The sequence below is a fragment of the Artibeus jamaicensis genome, unplaced genomic scaffold (genome assembly GCF_021234435.1).
Source record: "Artibeus jamaicensis isolate MK-2021 breed Jamaican fruit bat unplaced genomic scaffold, CSHL_Jam_final contig_908, whole genome shotgun sequence".
Taxonomy (NCBI): domain Eukaryota; kingdom Metazoa; phylum Chordata; class Mammalia; order Chiroptera; family Phyllostomidae; genus Artibeus; species Artibeus jamaicensis.
Genome location: NW_026522009.1, coordinates 5,377,892 through 5,403,314, shown reverse-complemented (window position 1 = coordinate 5,403,314; position 25,423 = coordinate 5,377,892). Strand labels below are relative to the sequence as shown.

Genomic DNA, 25,423 nt, shown 5'->3' with positions numbered 1-25,423 from the left:
AAAATGCTTAGGTGTCTGTCAATAGTTAATTAAATGCTCTGTGATATATTGACCTATGAATAACTTAAAACTATAAGCAACATGAATGAATCTCACAAACAAATATTGAATAAAAGAAGTCAGATACAAGAATACAGATGATATATTGTCATTTTGTATGTTATAAAACAGGTTGAATATAATCTATGCTACTACTATCTGAATAGTTATTACCAATAAAGGAATGAATTTGCACTAGAAAATAGAGCTAGGGAGCTTCTGCTATGTTGGCAATATTTTGTCTCTCAGTCTGGGAGCTGACTATTAAAATATGTCCAATTTATCAAAATTCAGCAGGTGTAAACACATATATTACACATACAGAAAATATGTTTATAAAATCATTTTTCCTAAAGTATTTGATGTGTTGACCTTGTCAGAAGCACTGAACTAAATGTTGGGTAGTGGTAACATTAACATGAATAATTATTCTTACTCTTAAGAATTTTAAAATCTGTTGGTAGAGATATTTATGAGAACAAGAAAATGCTGAGTCAGAAATCCATGGAGGCCGTGGTAGGTAGGTACATTTAAACATATATAGAATATCAGAAGAGGAAATATAAACTCTTACTTGATATGATAAAATAAATGTTAGCAAAATAAGAAAGTGGTAACAGATCGCAAAGTCTTTCTCTTTATCCTCACCCCGGGGGCTGGCAGTGAGTGAAGGGACTGTGAAAGATGTGGTGAAAGCAGGAGAGAAGACTAAAGATCTAGTGAAAGATTTTGTTTTCTTTCAGAGTGGTACAGCATATTTATACATATTGGGAAACAAATAAGTTTTTTTTAAAGAGGTGGAGCATAACATGTAGACAAGGTTTGAAATAACTGATGCAATAAGATACTAGGAAAATAGGGAGGAAAATTACTTTATGAACACAGGTGGGAGTCTCAGTCTTCAAGAAAAGTCAGACATCTCCTGTATGTCTACAGGCTTTTTCCAAAATGTACTAGAAGGGCACTATGGGGCTGGACCAAGGATGCTTACTCCTTGGCCATGTCCAGCTTGGTTTGATAACCTGGGTTCATCCCAGTCCTCATATGTAGAGACTACTCTTTGTAGCTGTGTTGATTGGAAAAGACAGAGACACGGGATGCTAGAACCATGGTGTGTATGAATATATTCTTTAGGGACTGTCTAATCTAAATTAGATCCATCAGAGTATATGCCTATGAGATCTGATGATTAACTTAATCAATTTAATCAATGAAAATAATCAGAACTCTAATTTATACCACAGAACAAAATTAGTTCTATGCAACTTACAGATTAAAATTTCAGAGCCAGAAAAATATTATTCTATTTTGATGAAAATATTGTTTGATTGGTTAGAAAGAATTAAGGTTTACATTCAAATGAAACAGCTTTACTCTGCCTATTTTTTTTTCAGTAGAATCATTCTCCTTCAATACATTCCTCACTTTTGCTTTCAAACTTAGTATATACAAACTTTTATTCCCCTATATTTTAACAAAAGCTTTTACAGCTTGTTTTGGACTTATATTCAGCTACAAATACTCCCTCGTAGATACACAGAGTACCACAAGCCAGAATTGTTTTAATGGTATGGTTTGAATTTGTTGTACAGTCTAAGTCCTTGCTACTCCAAGTGTGTTCTGTGCACCAGCAGTATCAACATTAGGTGAGAATGTATAACCCCACTCAGTATTTCCTTAATCAAAATCTTCATTTTACATACTTACAGGTCATTCCTCCCAAGTGATTTGTCTGCACATTAAATGTTCAATGTAAAAATCTAATTTGCCCTTTTCACCTTCATTCAGGTGATAGTGGGTTTCTACTGGTACATAACAAAGTGTCACTGATAGTGTTTTAAACAACACGTATTTGGTATCTCATTGTTTCCATGTTCAGGAGTCTGGGATAGTTGAGCCATGTCCACCTCTAGAGTCTCCTAAATCTAAAATCTAAGGTAGAGGCCATGCTCTGTCTCTTTCTTTTCTTTTGTTACTGGAATAGAATCAATATGTAATATTGTGTAAGTTTAGGATGCATGACATGTTGGTTTGATACACTTAACATACTGCAAAATGATTGAAACCATAGTCTCAGCTAATGTCTACCACATGTTATGTAATTAGCATTTATTTTTTGCAGTGAGAACATTTAAGATCTACTCTCTTAACTTTCTAGTATGTGATGGACTATACAACTGTTCTTTACATTAGATATTCAGAAATTATTCACCTTATAACTTTGACCAGCATCTCTCCATTCACTTCATTCTCTAGCCTCTGAAAACTACCATTTTATTCTCTGTTTCTATGAATTCAGCTCATTTTTTTACATTCCACATATAAGTGATATTGTGTGGTATTTGTCTTTCTCTATCTGCCTTACCTCACTTACCGTAATCATAGTGCCCTCAGTGTTGATCCATATTGTCTCAAGTGGCAGGATGTCTTTCTTTCTCATGGCTCAGTGATAATCCATTCTGTGTTTCTACCACATCTTTATCCAGTTATGGACACTTAGGTTGTGTCTATGTCCTGGCCATTGTGAAAAAGGCCGTGATGTGCATTAGAGCGTGCACACACACACACACACATATAATCTTCAAGATCCTATTTTCATGTCATTTTAATATCTACCAGTAGAGGTATTGCCAGATCATGTGGTAGTTCTTTTATAAAGTTTTGATGAACTTCAAAAATTTTTACCATTGTAGCTATACCAACTCACTTTTCTACCAATAGTAAACAAATATTCATTTTTCTGTACATTGTTATCAATACTTGTTATTCCCTGTCTTTTTAAATGATATTCTAACAAGTATGAGGTCTTAGATATGTCATTGTGGTTTTGATTTGCATTTCCCTGATGATTAGAGATTTTGAACAGCATTTTTATGTATTTGTTGGCTATTTGTAAAGCTTCTTTGGAAAAATGATGATTCAGTTTATATGCTCATTTTAAATTGGATTTTTGTTTTGTTTTATTTTGTATTTTGTTATTGTGTTTTATGAGTTATTTTTATATTTTCAAAATCAACCCCTATATGCTATAAGGACCATGCTTCCTGTTTCAAACTCCACTACAAAGGTATATTAATCAAAACCGTATATCACTGACCTAAAATGAAGCTATCATAGGCCAGTGAAACAGAATCAAGAGCTCAGACACAATCTCTTGCACATAAAGTTAATTAGTATTTGACAATAGATTCAAGGACACTCAATGTAGAAAGGACAGTAGTCCCTTTGATAAATTATGTTGGAAAACTGTACAACCACAAGTGGAATAATCAAATTGCTCCCTAACTCATGCCACTTACTAAAATTAATTCAAAATGGATTAAAGTTAAACATAAACTGTTACCTTAAAACTTCAATAAGAAAACTAGGAAAAAGCTCCTTGACCTTGGTATTGACAATGCTCTTTGGGATATAATACCAAAAGCACAAGCAAGGAAAGCAAAAATTAGTTAGACTATAGCAGATTAAAATGCTTCTACACAGGCAAAAACAAAACAAAACAAAACAAATCAAGTCAACAAAATGAACAGCAACCTATAGAATAGGAGAAAATATTTGCAAATCTACTCCTTTCTTCCTCTTTTCTCCTTCTTAGACTTCAGTGATGTTGGTGTATTTCCCAAGCTTAGGTAGGATGGAGGAGTGGGGAACGAGGCAGAAAAAGACTCAATGACTGGTGTCAAAAAAGCAAATATCTATAGGATAATAACAGGTGTAATCGGCAGCAGGTATGCAGTAGCTGTGCTGGCCATTGGTTTGTTCAGTGGTGAAATATATTGAGTTTTCTGCAGAGAAGTTCATTGCAAACTGACAGCTTCAGCTATGTAGCATCTATTAATAACCTCTGTTTTACTTTAATTTTCATAACTGTCTCTGTGTTTCAGCTTTACCAGTCTGAGTGGGCTATAACCAAAGTGGGATTTTGTGCAGTGCCTTGAAAGGCTGGCTTACTTTAAAAAACTCTAGCTTGGGATTTCTTCTTGGCACTGAGAAATGCTGGCTAGAGGGATAGAATGATGGAGACAAAATAAAACCATCTTTCTTCTCTTTTTTTTTGTAGTTATTCTCAGCTGTTTTGTTCCACTGTATTGCTGAAGTTTCTTAAGTGGACTCCAGAACTCTCTCAGAGCTTTTTGTTTGTGGTCGTTGTCTAATTTTTGATCTTTGTACAGGGATGGAGACTGGGGTCTTCCATAACAGCCCCATCTTTTTGGTCATGATACTCCAATCCATGTTCCTTTCTGAAGTCCAGGGTCCTCATAAAAGTTCGGGTGGTCATTGACACAACTTATTTTCTGGGAGCCATAGAACTCATCATACTTGCTTCTTCAAAGTCCCAAGGAACATGTCTCTAATCTCAGGAAAGAAACAAACACTCTTTTAATAGTTTTACCTGACTGGGTCAGGGCCACACCCAAACCCTTTTGATTACATCAAAGTCAAACTAATCAGATGATTGGACTGTTATTTTAGTGCACACATATGTTTGATTTTGCTATTGTAGATCATCCTAAAAGAAAAAAAGAAGGACTAGTACATTTTTTATGATATGGAAGGGTAAACCAAGGGTAACATTCTATTGCTGTTCTGGCAGAAATACAATTTTTCACTTTCAAACTAGTGTGGCTTCTAATTGTTATGTTTTGAAGTGATAATTAGCAGTTCCTGCTGCTAAAAGAGCAGCAATGGAGTCTCTGCTAGATTTTGTATCTTGCCCTGATTTGTAGAGAGCTATACTTCTTAATTATAAGGTTCCACTGAATACATGTTGAAATGTATTATAAGTATAGATTCATACAAATATACCATGGTTTGTATATCATTGATGATATAATTTATTTTGTATAGTGATTTATTTGTTTTTAGATGACACCCTTTATTTTCAGAGAAAATCAAAGAGCAAGCTTTGAAAATAATGTCTTTTCTAGGCTATAGATATTCAATTTAGTTGATGTCTCTATGGGGTTTTCACATTTTTACTGTGCATTTAGAATTCCCTCATTTTATAAATGTTTATTAAAGCTTACTATATTCCAGTCACAGTTATGTGTGTTAGATATATATAATGAGAAAAATATGAGGCTCAAGTTGGGGTTTAAGAGGACTAATAAATGATGTACTTAATTTCTCAATTAATTTTAGGCAGGGCAAACTAAATGGGGCAGCTAGATGGTGAGTGGGTGATACAAATAAAATAAAGGGCCAAATATTATAACCGTGGGGAAAAAAAGAACTTAAACAGTTGCATCCTGGAAAGCTTCCACCTGTCTTCACACCCAGGCCTGGTAGGAAACCAGGTGATTTTTGTTTAAACAGTGAAGGAACAGAACACTTGGTGAACAATAAACTAATGAGCAAAATAGAGCCGCAGGCTTGGAGACATGGAACAGGCTGACAGTGACCAGAGAGGAGGGGCAAAGCAGGCGATGGTAGGGAGGGGACGGGACTAGACAAAGAACACGTATGGATGACCCGAGGACAACAGTGTGGGGACTGACTTTGGGAGCAGGAGGTGGGATGGGCTCAGGAGGAGAAAGGGGGAAAATTGGGACAACTGTAGTAGAATAACAATAAAAATTGATGTAAAAAAGACCAGTATCTGCACTGGTTTCTGGGTCACTGTGGCCCTCTCAGTTACCAACAAACTGGCAGGTGCACCCCAAGTGTGTCTTTAGGACTTAATGTTGTCAAGTGTAAGACTTTGTTCTTATTAAATGCAAATATCTGAATTTCTATCTGTCATTCCTATTTGACTGCTAGTATGACCTAATTTATCAGATCATTTCCAGGGCCAATTTCAATAATGAAGAAAACGTGAGAACAGAAAACTGAATGGGGCGCTGGCAGAGGGGAGAGAAGGAAAGGGTGCCGCGGACAGGTCTGTGTCCCAGCTCTGCCCCAGCTCCCAGGGGTGCTCCTTCTAAATGGCTCTGAGGGCTGCCTCCTGCTCATCTCCACAGCATTGCTGAGTCTTGCCACCTTTGATCTTTTTACATCTGTTCAGTCTCCAGACAGGTCTTCCCAACACTAGATTCCTTCCCTTTGGTTAATTCTCTAACTGTTCTGAGAATTCTCTTGACAATCCAAAACAAAAAGAAAAGAAAAAAGTCTAACTGTATTACTTAAAAGCCATCTCACTGAGCACCTCTGACACAAGGGAACCTGGATTTCATCTCCTAGCCTGGCTTATGAGACCCTGGTCTGCAATGGCATCTTTTCATCTTTCCCCAAGTCACTTCCTCCCCTAGTGAAAGCACAGCCTAGAGAGCCTCTTGCTGGATGTTGGGTTGGTTTGCAATTTCCCTCTGAGAAAAGGTGGAGTAAGACTCACTCAAGATTTCACACACATTCCCTGGCAGAGGGAAAAAGCAGAATCTTGGCTTTAATTTAATCAGTGATACAGGCTCCCTGAGACCACAGGCCTTGCCCCAGCCACACAGCAGATAATGTGACAGGCCCCGAGTCTTCAGGACTCAACGCCATGCTACCTCTGTTCACCAGAGTCCCTCAGAAAAGGGAGGGAGAAGCTGGACACCTTTGGGGCCTTGTGTAGCCCTGAGACAGAAACTATATTTCTGAAGCCCTAAGACACTTAGGAATTTTCATCCCCAGAGCACTGATTCCACATCATATCACACCATCTGAGACAAGGGTGCTGAAAGAACAACTTAGAACTCAGAACGAATGCACAAGCAGATTACAAATGGCGTATTCTTCATGTGAAGCTTCTCTTGCCAGCACACAACAAATCTGAAATCACTGCCAAGCTGTTCTCCGAGTGTGGTCTACTTTCAGTCGGAGCTTGGGAACTTATAAAGATTCTGACACCACGGACTTCTGCACAATGATAGGGGGATCCCCTAAGCCCCAGGAAGGTCCTGGCACCATTCAGGGCCAGGCAGCGGGCAGTTTTGTTACTGGCCATTAGGGGATGTTTAGAACTTATTGTTCTCTCCTCTGGGGAAAGAAATTTTCTAAGAGCAAGAAGTGTCTCTAGACTGGCGAGGGGGTGCTCAATGACTAGGGCACAACAAAAATGGTTGAGAATGAAGACTTACATTTGCTCTTGTAACTTGACTACAACATGTTTTTCAATGGAGGGAAAAATGGCAATGGAACAACAAGAAAAGGTAAAGAACAAAATGTCAGCTTTCTTGCCTATAGAGACTTCTGGAGTTTGTGATACTCAGCCTTAGAATCAGATAGGCAGGTTGCCTCAGACAATTTAGGCAGTGTAGCAAAATTTACTCTTTAAATTGTTGGGATAATTAAGTAAAATATTGGTGATAGACAGTTTTTTAAAAATTTTATTTTGGCCTAAAAGTGTAATTCTCTTTATGGCAGCTTATAACTATATTACTTGAGGTGGAATGTGGTGCTATAACAAAATCCTAAGTCATGGAACATGGGAAGTGGGGATGTAGTCATAGGTGAAAGCTGGAAAGGCAGCGAGGAAATGCAATCTGAAGATTAGTGAGAAAATTCTTTATAGTCTTGACAAGTAGAAAAAAAGCTACTTAAACTGTGGAAGAATATTGAAAGTATTAATAAAAAATAAAACAAATGATAATAAAATGTCATTTATTTATTATAATGATAAGGAATTATGGAAAAGTAATGTACTGAAATCAGGAAATATTTAAATTCTAGGTATTATTTTAAACTTTCTCATTTATTTTTTTTTTACTCCCTTCACCTGTTCCATCCAGCCTCCCCCTGCACACCACCCTCCCGTCTGACAACTGTCAGTTGGTTCTCTATCAATGAGTCCATTTCTATTTTGGTTGTTAGTTTTTGTTCATTAGATTCTACAAGTGAATGAAATCACTTGGTATTTGTCTTTTTCTGTCTGGATTATTTTACTTGGCATATTGCCCTCCTGGTAAATCCGTGATGTCAGAAATGGTAAGATTCCCTTGTTTTTATGGCTGACTGGTATTCCATTATGTAAATACACCAGAGTTTTGACCTATTCATCTGTGATGGACACTTGGATGCTTTCCAAATCTTGGCTATTACAAATAATGCTGCAATGAACATAGGGGTGCATATATTTTTCCAATTGGTATTTCAGGTTTCTTCCAATAAATTTCCAGAAATGAAATTGCCAGGTCCTAAGGCAGTTCTATTTTTTATTTTTTCTGTATGATTTTCACTGTGGGTTTGTCATTTGTAGTCTTTATTATATTCTGTTATATCTCCTCTATTCCCACTTTGCTGAGAGTTTCTTATAAATGGGTGCTGGGTTTTATCAAATGCTTTTTCTGCATCTGTTCATATGATCATTTGGTTTTTATTCTTTTTTTGTTATCCTTTGCTTATTTTCTTTTTTTAATATATTTTATTGATTATGCCATTACAGTTCTATTTCCCCCCTTCATTCCCCTCCACCCTGCACACCCCTCCCCAACCATTCCCCCCTTAGTCTATGACCACGTGTCTCAAGTTTATTCTGTTTATGTAGTGTATTACACTCACTGACTTGTGGCTATTGTGCCAATCTTGTATCTCTGGGGTAAATTTAATTGCTCATGGTATGAGGCATTGCTGAATTGGTTTGCTAATATTTTGGTGAAGATTTTATCACTTAAGTTCATCAGGGATATTGGTCTATAGGTTTCTTTCTTTGCAGTGTTTCGTTCTGGTTTTAGAACTATGATAATACAGGCCTCATAAAATGAGCTTGGGAGTCTTCCAAACCCTTGAATGTTTTGGGATATTTTGAGATTGGTGGTAGTTCTTTGACTGTTTGATAAAATTCACATGTGAAGCCACCCAGTCCAGGACTTTTGTTGGGGTTTCAGGATTTATTTAGAGAAAGTATTTTCAACCAAGATCTTGCTGGGTTGTAAAATAAAATTTGTTTTGATCCTCAGCCTCTCCATTTAGCAAATCTTTCTTAATGTAAGAAGTGGCTTCAGTGTTGCCAGTAAAAATATCCTTTCAGGTTGAAGATTATACCAAGTATGTGATTGTAGGACACCTTTGCTAAGACCTTTGAAAGATTCAAAGCATGGTGTTTAGACGCTGTTAGCATAATAATAAAAAAACACATTAAGTTCCTATAAAGATGTTTCTTACAGCAGCTGATTTACAGTTCAAAGTAAAGGGAAGCTTAACACATGAAGATTTGTGTGCTGACTTTTGAGTAAAGGAGTGAATTATAAATTGCTGTGTAAAAATTGCCTGGGAATGTGGGGAAAATGTCTGCTTTAAATTGAAAGAGCCAGAGACAGAATCCACACACATACATGTCCCTGAGCCCCGACTTCTTTTTGCAGCTACTGCCAGACAACCTCTGTTCCTCTTTCCAAAACACGTTTCAGGTAAGTCATTCTTCTTTCCTGTAAGAAGAGAGAGTGAGGGGCAGAAAGGGGCTTTAAAATTATAGTAAGGTATAGTGAAGCAAAAATCACTCCTTTCGTGGAGCTGCAAAAATGTGTTTTGGGCGTGTATGAGAAGGCAATGATGGTACGTGAATAAACAAACAGAAAAATGAGCACATTTCACATAGTGGTCAGACCAAACACAGAGCATTGTGACAGACAGAGAATGCCTGGAACCAGAGCAGACCTACTCCGGCTACGATGACTAGTGGAGATCTCTTCAAAGAAGTGACAACTGAGCTGAGTTCTAAATGATGATGAGAGCCATCCTTGAAGAGACTTAGAAGAAAAACATTCCAGGCACAGAAAAGAGCAAGAAAAATATCTGAAAATGGAATGAGCCTGACGTTGGCAGTGCAGGTAGACCCGTGTGTCTAGAGCTTAGTAGAAGGGGGAGACTGTTAAACAATTTGAGGATGAAGGATGAGCAGGACTAGATCACGATGGATTCCATAGCCCATGCTGAGAAGGTTGTTTTGATGGCAAAATGAGGCAAGTAGAAGGTTTTAGGCAGAGGTTTCATATAGCAGGTTTACATTTTTAAGACCATTCTCTACATACAATGGATTAATGGAGGAAAGTAGAAGCTATTGCCAAAGTCCAAAAAAAATATGGCTTAAACTGGAATGATAGGAAAGATAGAGTGAAAAATTATTGGTTTACTACACATTAAGCTATTGAAGACAGAATTTGATTATCGGGTCAATATTCAAGATTAAGAGAAGGAAGACATAAAGGATAATGCCAAATTTCTGGGCCATAAGCAACAGGAGTGGGGATCATTTATGAAAGTGGGAAGACGGCAGATAAAATATGCTTAATTAGAAAAAATCAATGGTTTTGTTTTTGATATATTAAGTTTGAGATGCTTAATATACAAGCAAGAGCACACTTGTTTAAATGAGTGTGAGAATCAGTGTAGAGACATTCATGGAGATAAATATACTAGGTTTTAATGTGATCACCTAGGAAAGAGAGATCCCAAAACTGAGACACCAAGCATTCTTTCTATTAAATAGACTGTAAAGGAGGAGGAACCAGCAGAGGAGTCCAGAAGGAGAAGTCATTGAACAGAGAAAGGATAAGGCAGAGCAGTGATAACACAAACTAGGTAAAGAAATTGTTTCAAGAAGGAAGAATCAGCTGACTCCCAGATTCAGAAGGCTTTATGAAGAGAGAAAATATATTACATGCTCAGCCATAATGTTTTCTCTTTCTTGTCTTTCAGCTATCTTTTTTAATTAGAATTTCAGCACCCACCACAGGAATTTGAATTCCAAATGTTTGCATAGAGTCCTCAGACCTCAGAATTTTTATTTTTATTCAGTGATCCTAACCTTCTTTTTTAAAAAGAGTGTCATGGAATTATTAGGGAATACATTGTTTTTTTAAGGAGCCAGAATTTTGGTTTTGGTTTTGTGTATTTGTAATCAATTAAGGACACGCTATTACATTTTTTAAAAATCCGCCTTGTGTTCTCACTCCTAAAGGTAGCGGCAGCAGAGTTATCAAAATGTGGTAAGAGGAGTAATGTCATCAACAGCATTACAAGGGTGGACACTAGCAATAAACTGGGAAATTTAGAAACAATAATAAAACCAATTAAAACTGGCTGGCTTTTTATTATCAATGTGTTCCGGCAATTCTAAACTATGTCAGTGATAAAATGCACCTCCAAGCAAGTGCTGCAGTGATTGTTAAGTTCTAAATACATGTGTATGTTTACATATACATGCAATTTTCAACTGAGCATATTTCATTATTTATTCTCTATTAATATATTTAATATGGAAATTAAACCATGCATACTGTTTGCCCCCAACAAACATAGACTCAAATATGTGCACTTATTTTGAAACTAAATGCATTAAGATTTGGGATTATTTGCAGTTACCTTGGAAATAAAGTTTGCCTCCAACTCTCCTGGTACTGTATTTTTCAGGTATTAAACAGTTAATTCAAAATAAACCATGATAACCTGGCGATTTAATAGGTAAAGAAAAAAATTACCTTCTGTCACTCTCTGTGACAACTTGAAGTGTTTATTGTTTACTTTTTTCTTTTTTTATTCTTTTTTGTCTCCTGCTATAATTAATCATGAAGAAACAAAGATTTAGAATTGCCATTTCTAAAATTCACTGTAAATTAGGATATTTATGAATTTCTGCCAAACTTACCTTTATGTTTAAGACTTTTTCAAGTCATTTGTATACTTGTTCCTTCATGAGAGGGAAACTTTCTGAAAGAAAATTGATTAAAAAATTGTTTAAACAACTATGAGTAAAGCTAGATTCACACTATCAAATGTAATTATGTGAAGAATATCAATTTTGATGAATTCATTGACAAATTTCCAGAATTACAGTTCAAAAATAGATAGTGTAATTATTATTCATTACTATTACAAATTAACATAGAGACATATATTTATTTTCTAATGTCAAAAAATACACTAATATAATTTTTAAAGTTTATAATTTGTATCATATATTTTAATTTTAATGTAATAATTATGCATATAAATTTCAACAATACATTTCTCTGCCAGCATTTTTGTACTGATTATTATGATTTATTTTGTGTCACTGTCATTACTAAGATAATTTTGTTATATAGAGAAGAATGGAATTAAAAAATGATCTGCTCCAGGTGTTAAATATGCTAAGTACACCACTTAAGGTGATTCCTGTGGGTCAAACAGAAGATTCAGATTCCTAATCAAAGACAGAAGTGCTTCACGCACATGAAAGTAAAATCAGTGCCCTCATTTTTATTGTCAGCAATTACCAGAATGAAAAGAAATTAATGATGACTTTATTTATGGATCTTAAAGTCCACTTGGAAGAAGAGAATTATTTTTAAGTCATCAAAGCCCCTTTCAAACTAACTAAAATTGTGTAAACAAAAACATACATTTTATTAGATTAGATATAAAATGTCGTATGCAAAAAATCAAGCAGAGCAAGAATGTGAACAAATACAGTTAAAGGCAAATAGCAAAATATACATGTCCTTAAAACTTTCAATGTGATTTTTAAAAATTTAATCTTTATTGTATTTTTTCCATTACCATTTAGTCCCCTTACATCCTCCTCTCCCTTAGCGCCACACTGCCCATGTCCATGAGTCCTTTTTTGTTGTTGTTCTGTCTCTCCACCCCCTACACACGTCCTACTTAGCTGTCATCTTGCAAGGCACAACTTCATTTAATTATTTTAGCCACCCTATGCAAAAATAAGTCAGGGCAAATACTTGGGGCAGAAGCCACATTTAGAAGGTTGAGGAGTGATGACTTTGATGGAGTGAAAACAAAGAAAAAAGGTAACTTTATTAAACTCTGATCATTGCAACCTGTGATTAATCCTAATTAAAGAGCATAACAACAGTATTGGCAATTTGAATTGTAGTTTGCATTGGGATGTTTTATGCAAATCTCCCTTCTGGACTCAGAGACCTAGTGCCTCCACTGCTGCTGGGAGTGCTACTGGCCAGACAGTGTCAGTTGTTAACCCTCTTCACAATTATTGTGGCTGAGAAGTACATGGTCTCCTAAAGCCATCTCCTTTCTAAAGAGGCTTGCATCCAATGAATGATCACAGCGCAGAACAAATCTGAAAGACCACCCTAGAGTCAGAGTTCTCTATAAGCTCAGCTGAGGTCTCCATTGAGACTATAGTATAGCCCAGCTTGTTTCTCTTTTTAGTTATACTTCCTTTTTATTTGCATAAGTTGTGATTCCTCTTTGCTGATATCTCTATCAGAGCTTGTTTAGAGTGAAATCCAATGTAGGAGAGGTGATTCTGCAAATAAGTTCATACTTAGTTTGAAGCAGGGTCAACCGCCATCCATATTGTAGTAAGAACTCTGTTACTGAATGCAAGTAAGATACAAATGGCTTTTAGCTTAAGACATTGGTTCAACTGTTAAATCTCTTGTTGGTAGGAGATGGGATGGGTCACCAGCAGAAAAGAATGTACTACTGGGCATGATACGGCAGGGATTTGGAAATACTGGCAAATTTTAAGTAAAAGGGTAATGAAATAGGGTTGCTGTTCCTTAGCTGAGCTAATGCTTTGGAATGCAATAAGTAAACACTGGAAGTCATAAATTGGCAAATACTAAAGTAGAAGATTCAAAAGGTTTCCTTAGGAATACAAATAGAGGCCTTCATTTTGTACTGCAGAAGGACATGTAAAACTGTAGACAAGGTTCAGGACTGAGGCATAAATGTATCAGAACACCAACAAATCTGGCAGATTCAATGTGCTAAGATCAGGGCTCAGAGGGGAAAAGGAATGTGGCTCTGTTAAATTGGATAGGGACATCTGGGTTGATGCATCACAAAATTTAAATCCTCAAGTCCAATTAAATTCTTTGAGTATACAGCAGTGGCCTACCCTTTACTCTTTAGGATTTATGTCTTCCCCAACTTGTTGGAGATATTAGAGGGTTCTCTCTTCTGCATTACAACAAGTTCTTTCAAGGTCCTCTTCTGGCCATAAGTACAATAACTAGAGTTAAGTCACAATGCAATGTGACTGCTGATGTGTTGAATTTGATTAGGAAAGAAGACAACTCTTGACCTAAGGACTTGCAGGATATATACATCCTATAACAACCCAGGCTGGTAGAACATACATAGAGCTTTATTTTTAATACCAGGGGTGATGAAACATAAGTTAAAGAAGAGAAAGTCTATCAAATTGGGATATATATGATATAGCACTCTATAAGGACTAGAAGATGGTGCAAGCATACTTCTCAAATGGCCGCTAAAAAGCTATGGTTTATTCTTGGTGAGATAGTAGTACCAGAATCTCTAAGGCACATAAGTGGAAGAAGGCATTAAAAAAATCAGAGAACTGGGCTTGAAAGACTGAATATACTATGTAAGAGTGGAAAAACCACAAGAGGAGGGCCCACATAATGCAACACTTAAAATAGCATTTAGTAATGGACTGGAAAAGGAGTACCATCATCATCAATACTAAATTCAATGGTGGCTCTTTCCATTTGGCCAGGGACGAGAGTGTTTGCTGTCATTACAGAACTGCACTGTGTGAGACTGGGTCATACTGCTTAGCCATTAGATGCCAGGATGAAATTACTGTGAATGGGTGGCAAAGACATGGTGACAGTCATAGTAGAGGCACTGACACACAGACAGAGATGGAGATGGTTAAAAATCATGGTATGCCTACAGGAAAAATAGATGCAAAGCCAACAAGGCTCCAGTTATATCCGTGCCTTTAAAAGAAATAAAGGGATCAGAAGGCTAAGAGCAGGCACTCCAATTAAAAATGTGATACCTTCTTCAGTTCTCAAAACTATGCATTGACTGAAGGAGAATCTAGGAGAATTCTATTAAAAGGTGCAACACCACTATGTATCCTTTTTCAAATAGACCCGTGGCCATCTGGCCATTTATTTGGGTAACCATACACCAAGGAAAGGGAATACTAAAGTGCATCAGAGATATTTGGACACATGATTGGAATTGAAATCGATATCTTAAGATGCAAAGCTGCATCCCCCCTTAGAATGGTGGCTCATGGGGCTCAGATTATAAACATAGTCTTGACCCAGATCCATTTCACAGTGGGTCAGTGGGATCACTCTCTGTGCATTTTGCTGTTCTCCAAATGGAGAACTGGAACAGATCTATTTGGAAATTAGAACAACTGATGTATTGGTTTCTTGGCCTATGAAAGAAAGTCAGTTATGGTAAGAAAGACCATTTGGAAGTTTCTGAAACATCCTCTGCCCAGAGCAAGATAGTAAATCACAATAAGATTGCATCCCAAGGGGAATGGCAGCATTTGGTATCATCCTTGGAAACAAGAAAGATGCAGGAGAGGGGTTCCCACTATTTGATTTGGCAATCTGGAGTCTGCAAAAACAAGATAAATTTAGAAGATGAGAGTGACCAACAAGCATTTTGATCAAATTGTATCGGCTATGACAGATACGATGTCTTTGCCAGAATAGACTAACATGGCCTTTGTTACATGGATGAGGCATGTGTGTGTGAATGTGCATGTCTTTTCCAGTTAGAAGAAGAAAAAAGATCCAGAGAAAGTTTATACTCACTTGGATGCCCCAGGAGTGTGTTATCTCTTCCATCCTCTGTAATAATAGTCCAAAGAGACTTAGGCAGCCTAGACATCCTACAGAACAGCACATTAACCCACTCTGCCAATGGCATCATACTGATTGGTCCAGATGAGTAATGAACGACTAGTATGTGAGAGTTCTTAATAAGTCACGTGTGCTTCAGCAGGTGGGAGACAGACTGCAGGAGGACTGTGGCCTGGCATATCTGAAAAATACTTAAAGCTTCAGTAGTCTGGGACATGTTGGGATGTCCCTGACAAAATACCCACAACAAAAGTAGACACATTACAGAATATATTTCCTTTCTTTGAGGGGGTCATATTACACATCTAGAACCTGACCATACCATAAACATGTGACATGAAAGGATTCCAACTTTGAGGAAGCTCACATCAAGACAGTGATGAGATGTAAGCAACTCCTGTGGTATCACAACTATAAATGATGGGAAAAGCACCACGTGGAGTTTAAGGCCAGTTCTGGCAGATGGATCACAAGAACAACCCTTAGGGTTCTCGAGGAAGGTCCAGCCACTTTCAGTGGAGAAAGCTATTTCTTTGGAAAACAGCACTTAGGCTCTGACAGAGGTGGAAAACTGACCATAGTGGACACATGACCATGAGATGAGGCTACACTTGACTTTCTATTGCTGATTTATTTTATATCCAATGAATTGTAAAGTCAATAAATTCCATGGTCATAGGTCCTAAAAGGAAATGGTACACCCAGGAGTGCGCATGGGCAGGCCTAGAAAGAACAAGCAAGATGAATGAGCAGGTAGCCTAGTTGCCCAGATTATTTGCACCAACATTCCTTCCTCAATTAGCACTTTTGGTGAGATAACAGATACAGGAAAAGCCCGAGCTTGGTGTGCAAATGAGTCAGGTCTGTATGTGAGTGCAAGCTGTAAACTCCTCATGTTTACACCACAGCCCCAAACAAGTGTGGCCCTAAAAGACAGTGGAGGGACACATGTCTCTTAAAGTGCAGAGTTCTGAACAGTCATTTGTCATATCTGTTTTGTGAGAAAATGAAACAAAATTTGAATATATGTAAATAGATTCAAGAGCAGTGACATAATGGCATGGTTATCTAATTATGAGGCCTGGGTGAAAATGACTAGAAAAATCAGCTCTCTGGAGAAGAAGCATGTAACTATACATATGAAAGTAGAACAACGCAAGCTCTGGCTGGTGTGGCTCAGCTGGTTGGAGTGTCATCTCAGAAACTGAAAGGTCACCGGTTCGACTCTCACTCAGGGCGCAACCTAGGCTGTGGGTTCAGTCTCTGGTTGGAGTGTATATGAGAAGCAAGTGATCAATGTTTCTCTCTCACATCAATGTTTCTACCCCTCTCTCTTCCTCTCCCATTCCTTTGCTCCAAAATCAGTAAACATGTCCTCAGGTAAAAATAAAAAAAAAAGAATTTGAACAGTATGTGAAGATCTTTGTATTGTACCACCACCAAAGAGCATCTACCATGGAGATGAATTAAATAACCAGATAGTCAAAATTCCTCAGACATTTGACTTCACCAACATTCAATCATCAGGCTTTTTACCTGTCAGTAAAATTAAAATGCCTGTGTCCCAGAATCCAGGGGTGGCAATAGAAGCAGACCTTGATGAACAAAAACTAAAGTAGTAGCCACAATGGCATGGACAAATGTTGGGCACAGCCCAAACAGCATAGGCTCCATTTATCAAAGCTAATGTAGCTACTTGCTGTGGCCAAGTGTCCCACATGCTACAAACAGAGCCCATACTATAGTCCTGATAGAGATGCATTGCTTGAGGTTACCAATAGCTACTTGATGGTAAATTGACTATGTTGGATCTGTTGCTTCCCAACAGTAGCAACGAGAAATTTTGGCAGGCACACACGCATATTTACACATGGTTTGGGCTTTTCTTATCACAAAACTCAAGCAACCCCATTATTCAAGGTCTTAGCCGATTTTTTGACTCACTTGCACATAAGCCTGCATCACCTCATCTTAAATCATGGAACTAGCAAAACAAAGGTTGAGTGGCAGTGGTTATAATTTCATGGGATCTACTGGGCAACTTTATATGTTGTATAACTCAGAAGATGCTGGCCTGTTATAATGATGGAGCAGCCTGTTCAAGGCACAGACAGAACCCACTCACGAGGCAAAGCCTTATGAGGCTGAAGGCCCTTCTCCTGGGCTCAGAATACATGTTAATGAGGAAAAACGGAGTGTCCCTGGCAGGCAGATTAACTATATCAAAGCATCCAGGGTTAAAAGTAAGAGTGGACCCTGCAAATGTGTGCTATGTGACGTTCGTGGCTCTGGACCCGGAAGGAGAGCACACAGAAGTTCCATTAGCTACATCCTTCTGATTCCACACGCCAAGGAGCCAGCCTACAAGAGTCACCTCTGCAATGTAAGGAAGAGGAGGGAACACAGATACCAGTTATCGTGACGAGCTGCAGCCTCAGAGCTGTAGTTGGCTCCATTTCTTTTATAAGTTTCTTCAAGGGAAAAAGGTCTTCCCCCAACTCTGCCAAGAGAAACTGCTCCCACAACTTATAGAACATTTTCTATCCCCGTCAGCAAGAGAGGGACTTTGGTGAATGCTGAGATGCACCTGCTTGGTGCCTTCTTCATGATGAAGGCATATCCCCATCTGCTGTGAGTGCAGCTAGCAGACAGCACTCAGTGATCAGCTCCCCTGCACATGGCCTTGGCAGAAGAAAACCACATTGCTAACAGTCATTCCTTTTTCCAGAAAGGCCCATATTCAATGACTGTTTAACTAAGGAAAAAAATGGTCCTACTCCATAACTATCTTAGGAAAAACTCTGGGGGGACATCCCAGCTTCAGACCCAGTGAATTCCTGGAAACCTTGCAGGTCTTTCTTTCTTCTCTTTTCTTATTTCCCACTGATCCCAAGTGCACTGCCCAGTACACTGCTTGTACATTAATCTTTGTCTGATTTGCTGTCTGGGGTAACAAATGTATAACAAATAATAAAATGTTCAAATTCTTTTCAAAATCTTAAGCAGTGTGTGTGAACAATTTTATTTTTGTTGAACAAACTACTTTATTATTAAATTAAACAAAATGACCTTAAGAAGTTTCGTGAACCTTGATTTGCATAATTTTAAAATACCATTGTAAATGGATTTTACTACTTATTATTTTTGTAAGTCCTCGTTCAAATGAGTATTAAATTACCATTATTTTGTAATTATCATCATTATTAAGGTTTCAATTACAAAAAAGCATTGATATTTTTCTCTTTTGCCTAAAGACACAACTTTTTCTCTTTTCTATTAATGCACTCTAAGAATTTAGAGGGTATTTCTTTGTAAAAACTGCAGTTTAAGGCCCATAATAATGTCAAGATTTCACTCAGTAACATGTTGGAAGCTGATTTTTCAGATGATTTTGTGAAGGAAACAGCAGCTATACAGCCACATACAGAAAGCCAGAAAGATTTGGGGGTTTCAATATTATAGGCATTTGTAATTTAATAAATGTTTGAAGTTTTTGTTATTGTCGTTCTTTGGTTTTTCCATTTTCGAAATCTATATTGTCAATTTGAAAAATAGGCTTTAAAAAAAGACAAGAAAAAGGCAACAAATCATCTGAAATTGCCAAATTTCATTTGGAGAAACCTTGTACTTGCTTAGAACCTGGTGCATATTTTGATAGTCATATTGTAATATTTGACTGATTATACAATATGCTTTGTTTGATCATAGTGTGCATTGTAATGTTATAGCTCTCCCTGTTAATTGTCAAAGAGCCTTGGTTTTATTCTGTGATATACCAAACTGAGTTGATTCATTCAATTGTACCCCGGATGCCTTTGATTCTTTGTTGCTATTTCTCTTGGTGGCGATCAAACAGAGCTACTCCAAAATCTCCCATAATTAATATTTATCAGTTTTATTTATTGGATCTGTGACAAAATGTAAACAACCTCATGGGAAATACGGAAAAAGGATCTGTCTGTCACTATCGTGATCAGGGGAAAAGAGTAATTTCCTAAGGACAAATGCGACCAGGGTCATGAGAGGAAAACAGGTAAGTGAGAAGAGCACTTCCTATATGAAGTTTCTAGATGGTGTTCAGTCTAAGTTATGTTTTGACGAACACCCTCAGTATTTTATTGGAAGGACTGAGGCCTGACTTTCCCTCATTCTAGGAACTGCTTGTTATTTCCTTGAAGGTTTCTGTTGTCTAACTTAAATTTTCTAAAACATCTTACTTGACCATACCCTCAACTCTCAAAATATCGGCCGCCTAGTTTCTACTTTCTCAGTCACTCATGTACCACGTCACCATGTTTAAGTAATATCCAGTTTCCTCAATCTTTATATACAAAGCAGGATTGAAATACCATATACTGTTATTCCTTACATATTTAACAAATTCATCATGCCTAATAACACCATGGCTATTTGTCATTTCACACCAGAATTACCAACAGGACTATTTCATTGATCTTTTTACTCAAGTATTATACCACAGTTAATTCTTCCAGAATTTTCTGTTATATTAGTTATTCTTAAACAAAAACAACAAAAGTAGTTCAACCATATTTTTATTTAAAAAACAATTTTCTGAAATACTTATAATTTACATTGATTAAATCTGGTCCAAATCAAACTTTTTATGTCATAATTCCATATATGTAGTTTTAGGGATTTACTTTTTGAAAATATAAAAGTGTTTTGAGCATCACAATTCACAATCTCTGTTCACATAGTATTTTACTAGCTCTTCCCATTAGCTGTATGACATAGGAATTGTCAGTCACTGCTCTTTAGCTTCATTGACTCTTTGACTCAGAGGTCAAGCCACATGTTCAAGTTGACCCAACTTACACCACAAGGATAAAAACACAATTTTCTGACACCAATGCTTTTTTCTCTGTAAATCACCACCTCTCTATTCCTCTAGTGATCTCTTAATAAAGTCTTTTTCCTAATTTCTTTGTTTGGTTCATATTCTCCCAGGCTGATAGATTGTTTTCAAACAATTTAACCCTATCTTTTATAGTGTAGGTGAAATTAAATGTCTAACATGAAACTTTCCTGAAAAATCAAAGGACAAACAATCTGCCCCTCCTTGGATTGCCTACAATATTTATGGTTTCAAAACTTATTCAGTTATTTATTAAATATATTAATTCTTTTGAAGATTAGGGGTTAATTGTCCAGTCACTATATTTAATATCCAATGAATAAAATGTTTCTTCTATGCAAATGCTTAAAGCTGCATTCCCATTGGTACCTATTATTTGTACCTGCAGTTGTATTCCTTCACTGTGCATATGTCTCACCAGCCCAATTAGATTGTGTATTCCTTGAGGTTTTCACTCCTGTGTGGTAGTCAACAAAGCTTTGCGCATGCAATGTTGCATTTGCCAAAAGTGACTAATGTTACTAAGTGTAGTATGTCTGAGCTTCACAGTAGTCATTCTTATTCCTATGAAACAAAATACATATCTATCAAAGTAAAACTAATGTTTAGTGTAATGATAGACGTGTACGGTTTTCTGAAAGTTGTTGTTCATGACCAGTTTGATAGGTAAACAGAGAGAGTGACTCCACCTCCACATTTGAATGTGGAAAATCAGGCTCACAGAATTTAAGGAATTACCATGAAGTCACATAGATGTAAATCAACTCAACGTTAGTTAATTCAAATCTGATGCATGACTGTGATTCCCTTCAGTCAAAATTCTTGGTGGATACAGAACCACTGAAAGTTTACTTGCCAGGTATTGCTCTAAGTGATTTATATGTTTTAACTCATTTATTTTTTAATAACATTAGGGGCTAGGTATTTTACTGTTTTTATTTTTCAGATAATCAAACGAATGTACAGAGTAAAAGTAGTCTGTCCAAGGTGTCACAACTATTAATCAGCAGAAATCGAGAAGCCAAATTCAATTCGGGCATTCTTACCTCAGCATCTCTGTTCTTCACCATAATGAGAGTCTGCCTCTTCTAGTTACCTTAAACAGAAAAGTAAAAAATGAGAGAGATAAATAGCACTTACTAAAGGCACAGATATATAGTGTGTTAAAAATACATCACAAGCAAATGAGAGATTTTTAGACACTTAACTGTATACTTTATCTATTTTTTTCTTGGATAGAAAGGCTCAGAAAGAACAAAAACATGATGGAAAAAGCCCTTACTGAAGGAAGTGATCCACAGCATGAGACTTCCGGTGGATCTGGACTCGGGCAATCGGAGGTGCCTCACCTCCTCCTGTCCTTGGAATGTGTGTGTTACCCACTGTTCCACCGTGGGAGTCCATTTCTGGGATGCAGCCTTGAGAAAGTAAGGTGCTGTTGAGACCATTTGGACTGAAATGTGTCTGAACCCCTGTACACGCTTTTCAGATTCTCGTAGGAAGGAGTGAAAACAGTCTTGCTGCCACTGAAGTCAGTCCTTGTAAGTTCCCTTACTTAGAAAGCCTGGCACCTACCGGCCTGGAGTGGTCTGCATCTTTCTTCAGTCTCTCCTAGATCTCCGGGTACAGAGACCAGCTGGTGAATGGTTAACCTAAAAAAAAAGCCAATATGTGAGGCAACAAGTGTTTATTTGAGATGAAACAAAAACAAAAACCGCTATTTGAGTAAAAGCACTTATTCAGGTAGAAGCCCAAATAATGTTCTCATTAACAGACAAAGCAAGGAGCATTTATGGGAATGGGAAGGGAAATAATTCCATCAATAGAAGAAAGGTATTTCTACTGGTGCAGATAAAGTTACATAGTGGCACTGATTTAAAACGGTGTTTTTAATTCTCAGTCTGGTAGTCATTAGTGTGGTAGTTCTAATATCTGCTCTCTTGTTATCTTTGCTCTTTGGACCCCAGTCCTGTTTTTAAGCCCAGTCCAAAAATTTGAGTCATTTTATGCGCAAGGCCATTCTTCTGGGACGGCAGCTCCTGCTCCATTTTAAAGTAGTTCTGTTCATATTGTATTTTACAGAACTAATAGCCTTATTGGTACAGCAGGTCCTTGAGTAATGTCATTTCATTCAATGCTGTTTTGTTGTAATGTTGATAAGAAAAAAGAATCAATTCCTGGCCAGGGCCACTGTCTACGTAAAGCTGGCACTTCTCCCTCTGTCTAAGTGGGTTTCCTCCACTTACTCTGGTTCACTCCCACAACCCAAACATATATATGTTAGGTACATTGTGTGTATAAATTGCCCCAGTCTGACAAAGCATGAGTGTAGGTGTGATTGAACCTTGCATTGGAAGGGCGTCCTGTCCAGGGTTGGGTTTCACTTTATGCCCAGAGCTCTGGGAAAGGCTCCGACCACTACAATATGGAACTGGAATAGGCAGGTTGGAAAATAATAATCTTTCCATTTTTTTTAGTCGTTCTTAAATGTGTGTATAGCTCACATTTATTTCAGTGTTTAATATTACAACTTTTTTTGGTCTTCATTTTGAAGTCGGTGACTTTTCTGACCAGAAATATGCTCTAGAAACTTCTGTTTTCATCAATCAGCTTGTGGAAAAAATGGGTTTTGTTATATGTCATGTCACTTAAAGTTACAGTTTCAAGAACCTAACCATGATATTAAGTGAGGATATATTGTATTTGTGGGAGGCACTGGGGAATTCCAGCAAGAGGAGAGAACAAAAGGTAATGTCCTGTGAAGGGTGGATTTCATCGATTTGAGATGCTGATGCAGGATCTTGGCATGAAACACGTCATGGCAAAATTCGCTCAGCATCTTCTGTTACCAGAGCAGAATAAACATCATGCTACAGCTGCTAATGACTTGATCCAAACCTCTACCAATGAACCGGATTTCCGCAAGAAGGTCATAACTTTAAAGGGGACTGAAGCATCATTGTCTTATGTACAATGTTTCCTGTGTCTTGTATCTTCTTCAGTACTCTATTTTTCATATTACATGACTGAATATTTTCTGGACAGACCTCCACATACATCTAATGATGTATATAAAGTTGTGAGTTGATGATTATGCTAAACATCAAAACTATGAAGAAAGAGCCTAAATTATGGAAGTTTGCACTGAAGTCTGGAACTTTAATTTTTCCTTTTTTTTCTTTTGGTACATCATCTAGTTCATTTTACAATCAGCAGCAGTGCCCATGTTCCCTGGGAAGGAATAAAGCACTTTCTTCATTTCATACCCACCACCAGCAGCAATGCCACTCAGCCTAACACAAAGATTCAGAAGTTTCTCAAAATCTGAAAAATGTCCTCCCCCTGAATCTTCATATCCTAAGATACAAAGTTCCAAACATTCTGATATAAAATTTTGAAGGGTTATGTTAAGAAAAATGTATGCTGAAGAAATAATGATCTGGCAAAAAAAAAAAAACCCTGAAAAAGGGTAGGGTGAGTAACACCCTCCATCCCAGATGTCTTTGGCCTAATCTCAGGGACCTGTCAGTTTACTTACAAAGAACAATACGTTTACAGAGAGAATTAAGGTTATTAATCATCTCACCTTAACTATGAAATTGTTCTGAACTATCTGTGTGGGCCTGATGATATCACCGGGTTGTTAAAAATGGCATATTCCAGGAAGGCATATGACCCTAATAAAATTTGGATTTTAGCCTAAAGAGACCCACTTTATTTTTGAACTGCAAAATGGTAAGATAATAAGTTTATCTTATTTGAATGATTAAATTCATAAAAATTATTTCAGCCACAATTATAAACCATCACAGAAGGAAGTAAGAGAACTAAAAATTAATTGAATATACAATATATGCTAGAGTATTATATAAAATATTTTTCTATGTTTTAAAGTATATTTTATTGGTTTTGCTATCACAGATGTCTTACTTTTTCTCCCCTTTATTTCCCTCCCTTCAATGCCCCTCCTACCAGCATCCCCCCAACCTTAGTTCATGTCCATGGATCATGCATATAAGTAATTTGTCTTCTCCATTTCCCATACTAATCTTAACACCTCCCTGTCTATTTTGTATCTACTGTTTATGCTTCTTATTCCCTGTACCTTTTTCTTCCATTCTCCTCCCCTCCCATGTGATCTGATAACTCTCCACGTGATTTTCATTTCTGTGATTCTTGCTTCATTTGTTTTTTGTTTTTGTTTTTAGGTTCAGTTGTTGATAGTTGTGAGTTTGTTTTCATTTAACTGTTCATATTTTTGGTCATCTTCTTTTTCTTAGATATGTCTCTTTAACATCTTATATAATAAGGGCTTCGTGATGATGATTAACTTTCCTTTATCTGGGGATATTTTTAAATACTGAGGAAGTCATGGTACATGTACTACATACCGTGTTTAGTTGGAAGTTCATCATTTCCTGAGTTTAGAATATGGGTTGGAGACAAACTACACACTGTATGTGATCTTATGACAAGGGCATGAAAAATCCAGAAAGAAAGTAAGATAGCAGAAAAGATAGAGACAGAGCATTGAAAATGTCAACCTCTAAATGTGAGGAGAGGAATGGAATTAGGAAAATACACTAAGAAAGATTAGTAAAGGTTAAATAAGAGTCAGCGCTCCAAGATGTCATAGAAACTAATAGGAAAAAAGAAGGTGTGGTCAATCATGTCAAGTGCTTCTGAATCAGATGGCACTGGCAAGTGGGAAGTCATTGCTGACCTTCAGTAAAGAAGTAGTGAGCTAATAATAATAACAACAGCGGCTGGTACAGGAGAAGGGTGAGGAAAGAGTTTGTGGATAGAAAAGATATGAGACAGGACAGCACTGAAGTAAAAATATTTATGCAAATATTTATATATGTTTCCCCTTTTGAATGCTTTTTAGTAAGATTTTATAAAATGGCTTAGGGAAAAAAGTCTCATCCTTAAGAATTTCCACCTAAAATTATGTTGTGTAATTTGTAAACCCCATAGAAAATTA

The 25,423-nt window shown here is 37.0% G+C and overlaps 1 long non-coding RNA gene across 4 annotated transcripts; it reads right to left on the bottom strand.

Annotated features, from left to right (window-relative positions):
- Positions 1–1,331: 1,331 nt before the first annotated feature.
- Positions 1,332–22,062, bottom strand: LOC119041021 (uncharacterized). 4 transcript variants are annotated; one of them, XR_008389632.1, is made up of 5 exons: positions 22,015–22,062; positions 21,722–21,857; positions 21,486–21,535; positions 11,603–11,664; positions 8,483–9,383 (listed from the first exon to the last, which is right to left on the bottom strand). It is a non-coding gene; the product is annotated as an uncharacterized LOC119041021 (long non-coding RNA). The 4 variants fall into 4 exon arrangements; XR_005080965.2 differs by lacking the exon at positions 8,483–9,383 and adding an exon at positions 1,332–4,390 and having other exon boundaries at positions 21,722–22,048; XR_005080964.2 differs by having other exon boundaries at positions 21,722–22,048.
- Positions 22,063–25,423: the final 3,361 nt, after the last annotated feature.